Source organism: Triticum urartu, chromosome 7A, assembly GCF_056163025.1.
Source record: "Triticum urartu cultivar PI428250 chromosome 7A, HENAU_Tu73, whole genome shotgun sequence".
Classification (NCBI taxonomy): Eukaryota; Viridiplantae; Streptophyta; class Magnoliopsida; order Poales; family Poaceae; genus Triticum; species Triticum urartu.
In genome coordinates, this window is record NC_141879.1 from 681,538,255 (window position 1) to 681,552,400 (window position 14,146).

Below are 14,146 nucleotides of genomic sequence, written 5' to 3' on the forward strand. Positions count from 1 at the left end.
GTGGTTCCAAAAGTCCATCAGTATGGAGTTTCTTCATGCGCTTTACACCGATATGACCTAAACGGCAGTGCCACAAATAAGTTGCACTATCATTATTAACTCTACATCTTTTGGCTTCAACACTATGAATATGTGTGTCACTACTATCGAGATTCATCAAAAATAGACCACTCTTTAAGGGTGCATGACCATAAAAGATATTACTCATATAAATAGAACAACCATTATTCTCAGATTTAAATGAATAACCGTCTCGCATCAAACAAGATCCAGATATAATGTTCATGCTTAACGCTGGCACCAAATAACAATTATTTAGGTCTAATATTAATCCCGAAGGTAGATGTAGAGGTAGCGTGCCGACTGCGATCACATCAACTTTGGAACCGTTTCCCACGCGCATCGTCACCTCGTCCTTAGCCAATCTTCGCTTAACCCGTAGTCCCTGTTTCGAGTTGTAAATATTAGCAACAGAACCAGTATCAAATACCCAGGTGCTACTGCGAGCATTAGTAAGGTACACATCAATAACATGTATATCACATATACCTTTGTTCACCTTGCAATCCTTCTTATCCGCCAAATACTTGGGGCAGTTCCGCTTCCAGTGACCAGTCTGCTTGCAGTAGAAGCACTCAGTTTCAGGCTTAGGTCCAGGTTTGGGTTTCTTCTCTTGAGTAGCAACTTGCTTGCCGTTCTTTTTGAAGTTCCCCTTCTTCTTCCCTTTGCCCTTTTTCTTGAAACTAGTGGTCTTGTTGACCATCAACACTTGATGCTCCTTCTTGATTTCTACCTCCGCAGCTTTCAGCATTGCGAAGAGCTTGGGAATAGTCTTATTCATCCCTTGCATATTATAGTTCATCACGAAGCTCTTGTAGCTTGGTGGCAGTGATTGGAGAATTCTGTCAATGACGCAATCATCTGGAAGATTAACTCCCAATTGAATCAAGTGATTATTATGTTGGAAATATGCCCTAGAGGCAATAATAAAAGCATTATTATTATATTTCCTTGTTCATGATAATTGTCTTTATTCATGCTATAATTGTGTTATCCGGAAATCGTAATACATGTGTGAATAACAGACACCAACATGTCCCTAGTAAGCCTCTAGTTGACTAGCTCGTTGATCAACAGATAGTCATGGTTTCCTGACTATGGACATTGGATGTCATTGATAACGAGATCACATCATTAGGAGAATGATGTGATGGACAAGACCCAATCCTAAACATAGCTTAAAGATCGTATAGTTCGTTTGCTAGAGTTTTTCTAATGTCAAAGTATATTTTCCTTAGACCATGAGATCGTGTAACTCCCGGATACCATAGGAGTGCTTTGGGTATACCAAACGTCACAACGTAACCGGGTGACTATAAAGGTAGACTACGGGTATCTCCGAAAGTGTCTGTTGGGTTGACACGGATCAAGACTAGGATTTGTCACTCCGTATGACGGAGAGGTATCACTGGGCCCACTCGGTAATGCATCATCATAATGAGCTCAAAGTGACCAAGTGTCTGGTCACGGGATCATGCATTACGGTACGAGTAAAGTGACTTGCCGGTAACGAGATTGAACGAGGTATTGGGATACCGATGATCGAATCTCGGGCAAGTAACATATCGATTGACAAAGGGAATTGTATACGGGGTTGCTTGAATCCTCGACATCGTGGTTCATCCGATGAGATCATCGTGGAGTATGTGGGAGCCAACATGGGTATCCAGATCCCGCTGTCGGTTATTGACCGGAGAGTCGTCTCGGTCATGTCTACATATCTCCCGAACCCGTAGGGTCTACACACTTAAGGTTCGGTGACGCTAGGGTTGTAGGGATATGTATATGCAGTAACCCGAATGTTGTTCGGAGTCCCGTATGAGATCCCGGACGTCACGAGGAGTTCCGGAATGGTCCGGAGGTAAAGAATTATATATAGGAAGTGCTGTTTCGGCCATCGGGACAAGTTTCGGGGTCACCGGTATTGTACCGGGACCACCGGAAGGGTCCCGGGGGTCCACCGGGTGGGTCCACCTGCCCCGGGGGCCACATGGGCTGTAAGGGGGTGCGCCTTGGCCTACATGGGCCAAGGGCACCAGCCCCAAGGGGCCCATGCGCCTAGGGTTTCCAAAGGGGAAGAGTCCCACAAGTGGAAGGCACCCCTAGGTGCCTTGGGGGGGAGGGAAACCTCCCTTGGCCACCGCCTCCCTAGGAGATTGGATCTCCTAGGGCCGGCGCCCCCCCCTAGGCCCTCCTATATATAGTGGGGGAAGGAGGGCTTTTTCATCCATGCCTTTGGTTGCCTCCTTCTCCCTCTCCAACACCTCCTCCTCCTCCATAGCGCTTGGCGAAGCCCTGACGGAGTACTGCAGCTCCATCACCACCACGCCGTCGTGCTGCTGCTGGAGCCATCTTCCTCAACCTCTCCTTCCCTCTTGCTGGATCAAGAAGAAGGAGACATTACGCTGACCGTACGTGTGTTGAACGCGGAGGTGCCGTCCGTTCGGTGTTAGGATCTCCGGTTATTTGGATCACGTCGTGTTCGACTACCTCATCCCCGTTCTTTGAACGCTTCCGCTCGCGATCTACAAAGGTATGTAGATGCATCCGATCACTCATTGCTAGATGAACTCATAGATGGATCTTGGTGAAACCGTAGGAAATTTTTTGTTTTCTGCAACGTTCCCCAACAGTGGCATCATGAGCTAGGTCTATGCGTAGTTCTTCTTGCGCGAGTAGAACACAATTTGTTGTGGGCGTAGATGTTGTCAACTTTCTTGCCGCTACTAGTCTTATCTTGCTTCAACGGTATTGTGGGATGAAGCGGCCCAGACCAACCTTACACGTACACTTACGTGAGACCGGTTCCACCGACTTACATGCACTAGTTGCATAAGGTGGCTGGCGGGTGTCTGTCTCTCCCACTTTAGTTGGAGCGGATTCGATGAAAAGGGTCCTTATGAAGGGTAAATAGAAGTTGACAAATCACGTTGTGGCTTTCACGTAGGTAAGAAAACATTCTTGCTAGAACCCTAATTCAGCCACGTAAAACTTGCAACAACAATTAGAGGACGTCTAACTTGTTTTTGCAGCAAGTGCTTTGTGATATGATATGGCCAAAGTTGTGATGAATGATCTATATGTGATGTATGAGATGTTCATGCTATTGTAATAGGAATCACGACTTGCATGTCGATGAGTATGACAACCGGCAGGAGCCATAGGAGTTGTCTTTATTTTTTATATGACCTGCGTGTCATTGAGAAACGCCATGTAAATTACTTTACTTTATTGCTAAACGCGTTAGCCATAGTAGTAGAAGTAATAGTTGGCGAGCAACTTCATGGAGACACAATGATGGAGATCATGATGATGGAGATCATGGTGTCAAGCCGGTGACAAGATGATCATGGAGCCCCAAGATGGAGATCAAAGGAGCTATGTGATATTGGCCATATCATGTCACTATTATTATTTGATTGCATGTGATGTTTATCATGTTTTGCATCCTGTTTACTTAGAACGACGGTAGTAAATAAGATGATCCCTCATAATAATTTCAAGAAAGTGTTCCCCCTAACTGTGCACCATTGCGACAGTATGTTGTTTCGAAGCACCACGTGATGATCGGGTGTTAGATTCTAACGTTCACATACAACGGGTGTAAGACAGATTTACACATGCAAACACTTAGGTTGACTTGACGAGCCTAGCATGTGTATAGACATGGCCTCGGAACACAGAAGACCGAAAGGTCGAGCATGAGTCGTATAGAAGATACGATCAACATGAAGATGTTCACCGACGTTGACTAGTCCGTCTCACGTGATGATCGGACACGGCCTAGTTGACTCGGATCATGTTATACTTAGATGACTAGAAGAGGGATGTCTATCTAAGTGGGAGTTCATTGAATAATTTGATTAGATGAACTTAATTATCATGAACTTAGTCTAAAATCTTTACAATATGTCTTGTAGATCAAATGGCCAACGTAGTCCTCAACTTCAACGCGTTCCTAGAGAAAACCAAGCTGAAAGACGATGGCAGCAACTATACGGACTGGGTCCTGAACCTGAGGATTATCCTCATAGCTGCCAAGAAAGATTATGTCCTACAAGCACCGCTAGGTGATCCACCCATCCCATAGAACCAAGACGTTATGAACGCTTGGCAGACACGTGCTGATGACTACTCCCTCGTTCAGTGCGGCATGCTTTACAGCTTAGAGCCGGGGCTCCAAAAGCGTTTTGAGAGACATGGAGCATATGAGATGTTCGAAGAGCTGAAAATGGTTTTTCAAGCTCATGCCCGGGTCGAGAGATATGAAGTCTCCGACAAATTCTTCAGCTGTAAGATGGAGGAAAATAGTTCTGTTAGTGAGCACATACTCACTATGTCTGGGTTACATAACCGCTTGACTCAGCTGGGAGTTAATCTCCCGGATGACGCGGTCATTGACAGAATCCTCCAGTCGCTTCCACCAAGCTACAAGAGCTTTGTGATGAACTTCAATATGCAGGGGATGCAAAAGACCATTCCTGAGGTATTTGCAATGCTGAAATCAGCAGAGGTAGAAGTCAAGAAGGAACATCAAGTGTTGATGGTAAATAAAACCACTAAGTTCAAGAAGGGCAAGGGTAAAAAGAACTCCAAGAAGGACGGCAAGGAAGTTGCCGCGCCTGGCAAGAAAGCTGCCGGGAAGAAGCCAAAGAATGGACCCAAGCCCGAGACTGAGTGCTTTTATTGCAAGGGAAGTGGCCACTGGAAGCGGAGCTGCCCCAAATACTTAGCGGACAAGAAGGCCGGCAAAACGAAAGGTATATGTGATATACATGTAATTGATGTGTACCTTACCAGTATTCGTAGTAGCTCCTGGGTATTTGATACCGGTGCGGTTGCTCACATTTGTAACTCAAAGCAGGAGCTGCGGAATAAGCGGAGACTGGCAAAGGACGAGGTGACGATGCGCGTCGGGAATGGTTCCAAGGTCAATGTGATCGCCGTCGGCACGCTACCTCTGCATTTACCTACGGGATTAGTTTTAAACCTCAATAATTGTTATTTAGTGCCAGCTTTGAGCATGAACATTGTATCGGGATCTCGTTTAATTCGAGATGGCTACTCATTTAAATCCGAGAATAATGGTTGTTCCATTTATATGAGAGATATGTTTTATGGTCATGCTCCTATGGTGAATGGTTTATTCTTAATGAATCTCGAGCATAATTCTACACATATTCATAGTGTGAGTACCAAAAGATGTAAGGTTGATAATGATAGTCCCACATACTTGTGGCACTGCCGCCTTGGTCACATAGGTGTCAAACGCATGAAGAAGCTCCATGCAGATGGACTTCTAGAGTCTCTTGATTATGAATCATTTGACACGTGCGAACCATGCCTCATGGGTAAAATGACCAAGACTCCGTTCTCAGGAACAATGGAGCGAGCAACCAACTTATTGGAAATCATACATACTGATGTGTGCGGTCCAATGAGTGTTGAGGCTCGCGGTGGCTATCGTTATGTTCTCACCCTCACTGATGACTTGAGTAGATATGGGTATGTCTACTTAATGAAACACAAGTCTGAAACCTTTGAAAAGTTCAAGGAATTTCAGAGTGAAGTTGAGAATCAACGTGACAGGAAAATCAAGTTTCTACGATCAGATCGTGGAGGAGAATACTTGAGTCACGAATTTGGCACACACTTAAGAAAATGTGGAATAGTTTCACAACTCACGCCGCCTGGAACACCTCAGCGTAATGGTGTGTCCGAACGTCGTAATCGCACTCTATTAGATATGGTGCGATCTATGATGTCTCTTACCGATTTACCGCTATCTTTTTGGGGCTATGCTTTAGAGACTGCCGCATTCACTTTAAATAGGGCTCCGTCGAAATCCGTTGAGAGGACACCATTTGAATTATGGTTTGGGAAGAAACCTAAGTTGTCGTTTCTAAAAGTTTGGGGATGCGATGCTTATGTCAAGAAACTTCAACCTGAAAAGCTCGAACCCAAGTCGGAAAAATGCGTCTTCATAGGATACCCTAAAGAAACTGTTGGGTATACCTTCTACCTCAGATCCGAAGGCAAGATCTTTTTGCCAAGAATGGATCCTTTCTAGAGAAGGAGTTTCTCTCGAAAGAAGTAAGTGGGAGGAAAGTAGAACTTGATGAAGTATTACCTCTTGAACCGGAAAATGGTGCAACTCAAGAAAATGTTCCTGAGGTGCCTACACCGACTAGAGAGGAAGTTAATGATAATGATCAAGATACTTCTGATCAAGCTCCTACTGAAATTCGAAGGTCCACAAGGACACGTTCCGCACCAGAGTGGTACGGCAACCCTGTCTTGGAAATCATGTTGTTAGACAACGGTGAACCTTCGAACTATGAAGAAGCGATGGCGGGCCCGGATTCTGACAAATGGCTAGAAGCCATGAAATCCGAGATAGGATCCATGTATGAAAACGAAGTATGGACTTTGACTGACTTGCCCGTTGAGCGGCGAGCCATAGAAAATAAATGGATCTTTAAGAAGAAGACAGACGCGGATGGTAATGTGACCATCTATAAAGCTCGGCTTGTCGCTAAGGGTTATCGACAAGTTCAAGGGGTTGACTACGATGAGACTTTCTCACCGGTAGCAAAGCTGAAGTCCGTCCGAATCATGTTAGCAATTGCCGCTTTCTACGATTATGAGATATGGCAAATGGACGTCAAAACGGCATTCCTTAATGGTTTCCTTAAGGAAGAATTGTATATGATGCAGCCGGAAGGTTTTGTCGATCCTAAGAATGCTGACAAGGTGTGCAAGCTCCAACGCTCGATTTATGGGCTGGTGCAAGCATCTCGGAGTTGGAACATTCGCTTTGGTGAGATGATCAAAGCGTTTGGGTTTACGCAGACTTATGGAGAAGCCTGTGTTTACAAGAAAGTGAGTGGGAGCTCTGTAGCATTTCTCATACTATATGTAGATGACATACTTTTGATGGGAAATGATATAGAACTCTTGGACAGCATTAAGGCCTACTTGAATAAGAGTTTTTCAATGAAGGACCTTGGAGAAGCTGCTTATATATTAGGCATCAAGATCTACAGAGATATATCAAGACGCCTCATAGGTCTTTCACAAAGCACATCCCTTGATAAGATATTGAAGAAGTTCAATATGGATTAGTCTAAGAAGGGGTTCTTGCCTGTGTTGCAAGGTGTGAAATTGAGCTCGGCTCAATGTCCGACCACGACAGAAGATATAGAAGAGATGAGTGTCATCCCCTATGCCTTAGCCATAGGTTCTATTATGTATGCCATGCTGTGCACCAGACCTGATGTAAACCTTGCCGTAAGTTTGGTAGGAAGGTACGAAAGTAAACCCGGCAAGGAACACTGGACAGCGGTCAAGAATATCCTAAAGTACCTGAAAAGGACTAAGGAAATGTTTCTCGTTTATGGAGGTGACAAAGAGCTCGTCGTAAAAGGTTACGTCGACGCTAGCTTCGACACAAATCTGGATGACTCTAAATCACAAACCGGATACATGTATATTTTGAATGGTGGGGCAGTAAGCTGGTGCAGTTGCAAGCAGAGCGTCGTGGCGGGATCTACATGTGAAGCGGAGTACATGGCAGCCTCGGAGGCAGCGCATGAAGCAATTTGGGTGAAGGAGTTCATCACCGACCTAGGAGTCATACCCAATGCGTCGGGGCCGATCAAGCTCTTCTGTGACAACACTGGAGCTATTGCTCTTGCCAAGGAGCCTAGGTTTCACAAGAAGACAAGGCACATCAAGCGTCGCTTTAACTCCATTCGTGAAAATGTTCAAGATGGAGACATAGAGATTTGTAAAGTACATACGGACCTGAATGTAGCGGATCCGTTGACTAAACCTCTCCCTAGAGCAAAACATGATCAACACCAGAATTCCATGGGTGTTCGATTCATCACAATGTAACTAGATTATTGACTCTAGTGCAAGTGGGAGACTGTTGGAAATATGCCCTAGAGGCAATAATAAAAGCATTATTATTATATTTCCTTGTTCATGATAATTGTCTTTATTCATGCTATAATTGTGTTATCCGGAAATCATAATACATGTGTGAATAACAGACACCAACATGTCCCTAGTAAGCCTCTAGTTGACTCGCTCGTTAATCAACAGATAGTCATGGTTTCCTGACTATGGACATTGGATGTCATTGATAACGAGATCACATCATTAGGAGAATGATGTGATGGACAAGACCCAATCCTAAACATAGCTTAAAGATCGTATAGTTCGTTTGCTAGAGTTTTTCCAATGTCAAAGTATCTTTTCCTTAGACCATGAGATCGTGTAACTCCCGGATACCGTAGGAGTGCTTTGGGTATACCAAACGTCACAACGTAACTGGGTGACTATAAAGGTAGACTATGGGTATCTCCGAAAGTGTCTGTTGGGTTGACATGGATCAAGACTGGGATTTGTCACTCCGTATGACGGAGAGGTATCATTGGGCCCACTCGGTAATGCATCATCATAATGAGCTCAAAGTGACCAAGTGTCTGGTCACGGGATCATGCATTACGGTACGAGTAAAGTGACTTGCCGGTAACGAGATTGAACGAGGTATTGGGATACCGACGATCGAATCTCGGGCAAGTAACATATCGATTGACAAAGGGAATTGTATACGGGGTTGCTTGAATCCTCGACATCGTGGTTCATCCGATGAGATCATCGTGGAGTATGTGGGAGCCAACATGGGTATCCAGATCCCGCTGTCGGTTATTGACCGGAGAGTCGTCTCGGTCATGTCTACATATCTCCCGAACCCGTAGGGTCTACACACTTAAGGTTCGGTGACGCTAGGGTTGTAGGGATATGTAGTAACCCGAATGTTGTTCAGAGTCCCGGATGAGATCCCGGACGTCACGAGGAGTTCCGGAATGGTCCGGAGGTAAAGAATTATATATAGGAAGTGCTGTTTCAGCCATCGGGACAAGTTTCGGGGTCACCGGTATTGTACCGGGACCACCGGAAGGGTCCCGGGGGTCCACCGGGTGGGTCCACCTGCCCCGGGGGACACATGGGCTGTAAGGGGGTGCGCCTTGGCCTACATGGGCCAAGGGCACCAGCCCCAAGGGGCCCATGCGCCTAGGGTTTCCAAAGGGGAAGAGTCCCACAAGTGGAAGGCACCCCTAGGTGCCTTGGGGGGGAGGGAAACCTCCCTTGGCCGCCGCCTCCCTAGGAGATTGGATCTCCTAGGGCCGGCGCCCCCCCTAGGCCCTCCTATATATAGTGGGGGAAGGAGGGCTTTTTCATCCATGCCTTTGGTTGCCTCCTTCTCCCTCTCCAACACCTCCTCCTCCTCCATAGCGCTTGGCGAAGCCCTGACGGAGTACTGCAGCTCCATCACCACCACGCCGTCGTGCTGCTGCTGGAGCCATCTTCCTCAACCTCTCCTTCCCTCTTGCTGGATCAAGAAGAAGGAGACATTACGCTGACCGTACGTGTGTTGAACGCGGAGGTGCCGTCCGTTCGGTGCTAGGATCTCCGGTGATTTGGATCACGTCATGTTCGACTACCTCATCCCCGTTCTTTGAACGCTTCCGCTCGCGATCTACAAAGGTATGTAGATGCATCCGATCACTCGTTGCTAGATGAACTCATAGATGGATCTTGGTGAAACCGTAGGAAAATTTTTGTTTTCTGCAACGTTCCCCAACATATTATACCCAGACATTTTGAGTATATGCTCACTGACAGAACTGTTCTCCTCCATCTTGCAGCTATAGAACTTATTGGAGACTTCATATCTCTCAATCCGGGCATTTGCTTGAAATATTAACTTCAACTCCTGGAACATCTCATATGCTCCATGACGTTCAAAATGTCGTTGAAGTCCCGATTCTAAGCCGTAAAGCATGGCACACTGAACTATCGAGTAGTCATCAGCTTTGCTCTGCCAGACGTTCATAACATCTGGTGTTGCTCTAGCAGCAGGCTTGGCACCCAGCGGTGCTTCCAGGACGTAATTCTTCTGTGCAGCAATGAGGATAATCCTCAAGTTACGGACCCAGTCCGTGTAATTGCTACCATCATCTTTCAACTTTGCTTTCTTAAGGAACACATTAAAATTCAACGGAACAACAGCACGAGCCATCTATCTACAATCAAGCATAAACAAGCAAGATACTATCAGGTACTAAGTTTCATGATAAATTTAGGTTCAATTAATTTACTTAAAGAACTCCCACTTAGATAGACATCCCTCTAATCCTCTAAGTGATTACGTGATCCAAATCAACTAAACCATGTCCGATCATCACGTGAGATGGAGTAGTTTCATTGGTGAACATCATTATGTTGATCATATCTACTATATGATTCATGCTCGACCTTTCGGTCTCCGTGTTCCGAGGCCATATCTGTATATGCTTGGCTCGTCAAGTATAACCTGAGTATTCCGCGTGTGCAACTGTTTTGCACCCGTTGTATTTGAACATAGAGCCTATCACACCCGATCATCACGTGGTGTCTCAGCACGAAGAACTTTCGCAATGGTGCATACTCAGGGAGAACACTTCTTGATAATTAGTGAGAGATCATCTTATAATGCTACCGTCAATCAAAGCAAGATAATATGCATAAAAGATAAACATCACATGCAATCAATATAAGTGATATGATATGGCCATCATCATCTTGTGCTTGTGATCTCCATCGAAGCACCATCGTGATCACCATCGTCACCGGCGCGACACCTTGATCTCCATCGTAGCGTCATTGTCGTCACGCCAATCTTATGCTTCCACGACTATCGTTACCGCTTAGTGATAAAGTAAAGCATTACAGCGCGATTGCATTGCATACAATAAAGTGACAACCATATGGCTCCTGCCAGTTGCCGATAACTCGGTTACAAAACATGATCATCTCATACAATAAAATTTAGCATCATGTCTTGACCATATCACATCACAACATGCCCTGCAAAAACAAGTTAGACGTCCTCTACTTTGTTGTTGCAAGTTTTACGTGGCTGCTACGGGCTTAATCAAGAACCAATCTTACCTACGCATCAAAACCACAACGATAGTTTGTCAAGTTGGTGCTGTTTTAATCTTCGCAAGGACCGGGCGTAGCCACACTCGGTTCAACTAAAGTTGGAGAAACTGTCACCCGCAAGCCACCTATGTGCAAAGCACGTCGGGAGAACCGGTCTCGCGTAAGTGTACGCGTAATGTCGGCCCGGGCCGCTTCGTCCAACAATACCGCCGAACCAAAGTATGACATGCTGGTAAGCAGTATGACTTATATCGCCCACAACTCACTTGTGTTCTACTCGTGCATATAACATCAACATATAAAACCTAGGCTCGGATGCCACTGTTGGGGAACGTAGTAATTTCAAAAAAAAATTCCTACGCACACGCAAGATCATGGTGATGCATAGCAACGAGAGGGGAGAGTGTGATCTACATACCCTTGTAGATCGACAACGGAAGCGTTTGGTTGATGTAGTCGTACGTCTCCACGGCCCGACCGATCAAGCACCGAAACCACGACACCTCCGAGTTCTAGCACACGTTCAGCTCGATGACGATCCCCGGACTCCGATCCAGCAAAGTGTCGGGGAAGAGTTCCGTCAGCACGACGGCGTGGTGACGATCTTGATGTACTACCGTCGCAGGGCTTCGCCTAAGCACCGCTACAATATGACCGAGGTGGAATATGGTGGAGGGGGGCACCGCACACGGCTAAGGAACGATCAAGAAGATCAACTTGTGTCTAGGGGTGCCCCCCTGCCCCCGTATATAAAGGAGCAAGGGGAGGAGGCCGGCCGGCCCCTATAGGCGCGCCAGGAGGAGTCCTCCTCCTAGTAGGAGTAGGACTCCTACTAGGAGGGGGAAAGAAGTGGGGAGGGAGAGGGAAAGGGGGGCGCCGCCCCCCTCTCCTATTCCAATTCAGACCAGGTGGGAGGAGGCGCGCGGCCCACCTCTGGCAGCCCCTCTCTCTCTCTCCACTAAGGCCCATATGGCCCATTACTTCTCCCGAGGGGGTTCCGGTAACTCTCCGGCTCTCCGGTTTTCTCCGAAATCACCCGGAACACTTCCGGTGTCCGAATATAGCCGTCCAATATATCAATCTTTATGTCTCGACCATTTTGAGACTCCTCGTCATGTCCGTGATCAGATCCGGGACTCCGAACTAACTTCGGTACATCAAAACTCATAAACTCATAATATAACTGTCATCGAAACCTTAAGCGTGCGGACCCTACGGGTTCGAGAACAATGTAGACATGACCGAGACACGTCTCCGGTCAATAACCAATAGCGGAACCTGGATGCTCATATTGGCTCCTACATATTCTACGAAGATCTTTATCGGTCAGACCACAAAACAACATACGTTGTTCCCTTTGTCATCGGTATGTTACTTGCCCGAGATTCGATCGTCGGTATCTCAATACCTAGTTCAATCTCGTTACCGGCAAGTCTCTTTTACTCGTTTCGTAATACATCATCTCGCAACTAACTCATTAGTTGCAATGCTTGCAAGGCTTATGTGATGTGCATTACCGAGAGGGCCCAGAGATACCTCTCCGACAATCGGAGTGACAAATCCTAATCTCGAAATACGCCAACCCAACATGTACCTTTGGAGACACCTGTAGAGAACCCTTATAATCACCCATTTACGTTGTGACGTTTGGTAGCACATAAAGTGTTCCTCCGGCAAACGGGAGTTTCATAATCTCATAGTCATAGGAACATGTATAAGTCATGAAGAAAGCAATAGCAACATATTAAACGATCGGGTGCTAAGCTAATGGAATGGGTCATGTCAATCAGATCATTCACCTAATGATGTGATCTCGTTAATCAAATAACAACTCCTTGTTCATGGTTAGGAAACATAACCATCTTTGATTAACGAGCTAGTCAAGTAGAGGCATACTAGTGACACTCTGTTTGTCTATGTATTCATACATGTATTATGTTTCCGGTTAATACAATTCTAGCATGAATAATAAACATTTATCATGATATAAGGAAATAAATAATAACTTTATTATTGCCTCTAGGGCATATTTCCTTCACCACATGCACCAACAATTCCCCATGTAGCGGGGAAATTGGTTCCTCACACATCCCTGGAAGCTCGGGCATGGTCTGCATCACCGGGGCCAAGACCACGGAAGTGGCCTCTCCCACAGAGTCAACATGAGCGGTGGGTAGAGCATGAAGTGACGATGAACTGGCTTTGGAACAAGGCGAAAAGCAACCATAGAGCTCCATATCACTCCCATCAACAACTCCAACATCAAGATGAACCATAGGAGACGATGCAGGGGCGGTTTGCTTCGCAATCAAAGCAATAGAGAGCCTATCTAGAACAACTTCCGCACACTCCATAAAGCTCCCAAACCAAAGCAGCCAATCTTGCATTGATTCGGCGACATCACGTAGAGGTTGCACCGCCTCCTTCAGCTGAAGCGACGCCAAGCCTTGCAGTTCAGAGTGCAATAACTCGGCTTGCGCTGCAAAACTAGGCTGCTGGGTTGCAAAACTCGAGGACGCCGAGATAGTGGGGGCAGAAGCAACAATTGCTGCCTAGAAATGACGCTGAATTCCTTTGGAATGGGCATGTTTTGGAGCAGGAGCTTGGGCTTGACAATGCTGAGTGACGAGGCGGTGTGGTGACGATATGGCAGAGGTTGCCAACAGGCTGAGTGGGCGCCAAGCATTGCGACATCCACGCGCACGATGACCATTCCCAAGGCAACGGGAGCACCTGAACGGATCTTTGCAATCCATGGCTTGGTGCCCAGGAGCGAGGCAACGACAATATCTACCGTGGAGCCAAGCGGGGATTGGACGGTGAGTAGATGTTGGGGATAGCGACGACGGATGACACGATCCATGACGCGGTAGAACCTCCTACCAACCCCCTTCTGTGTCTGGTACGTGCCCCACATGCACCTCGGTGGAGTCGATGACCTTGGCGGCAGCCGGCGGCGTCTGGGGGGCCACTGATAACCCACAAGTATAGGGGATCGCAACAGTTTTCGAGGATAGAGTATTCAACCCAAATTTATTGATTCGACACAAGGGGAGCCAAAGAATATTCTCAAGTATTAGCAGCCGAG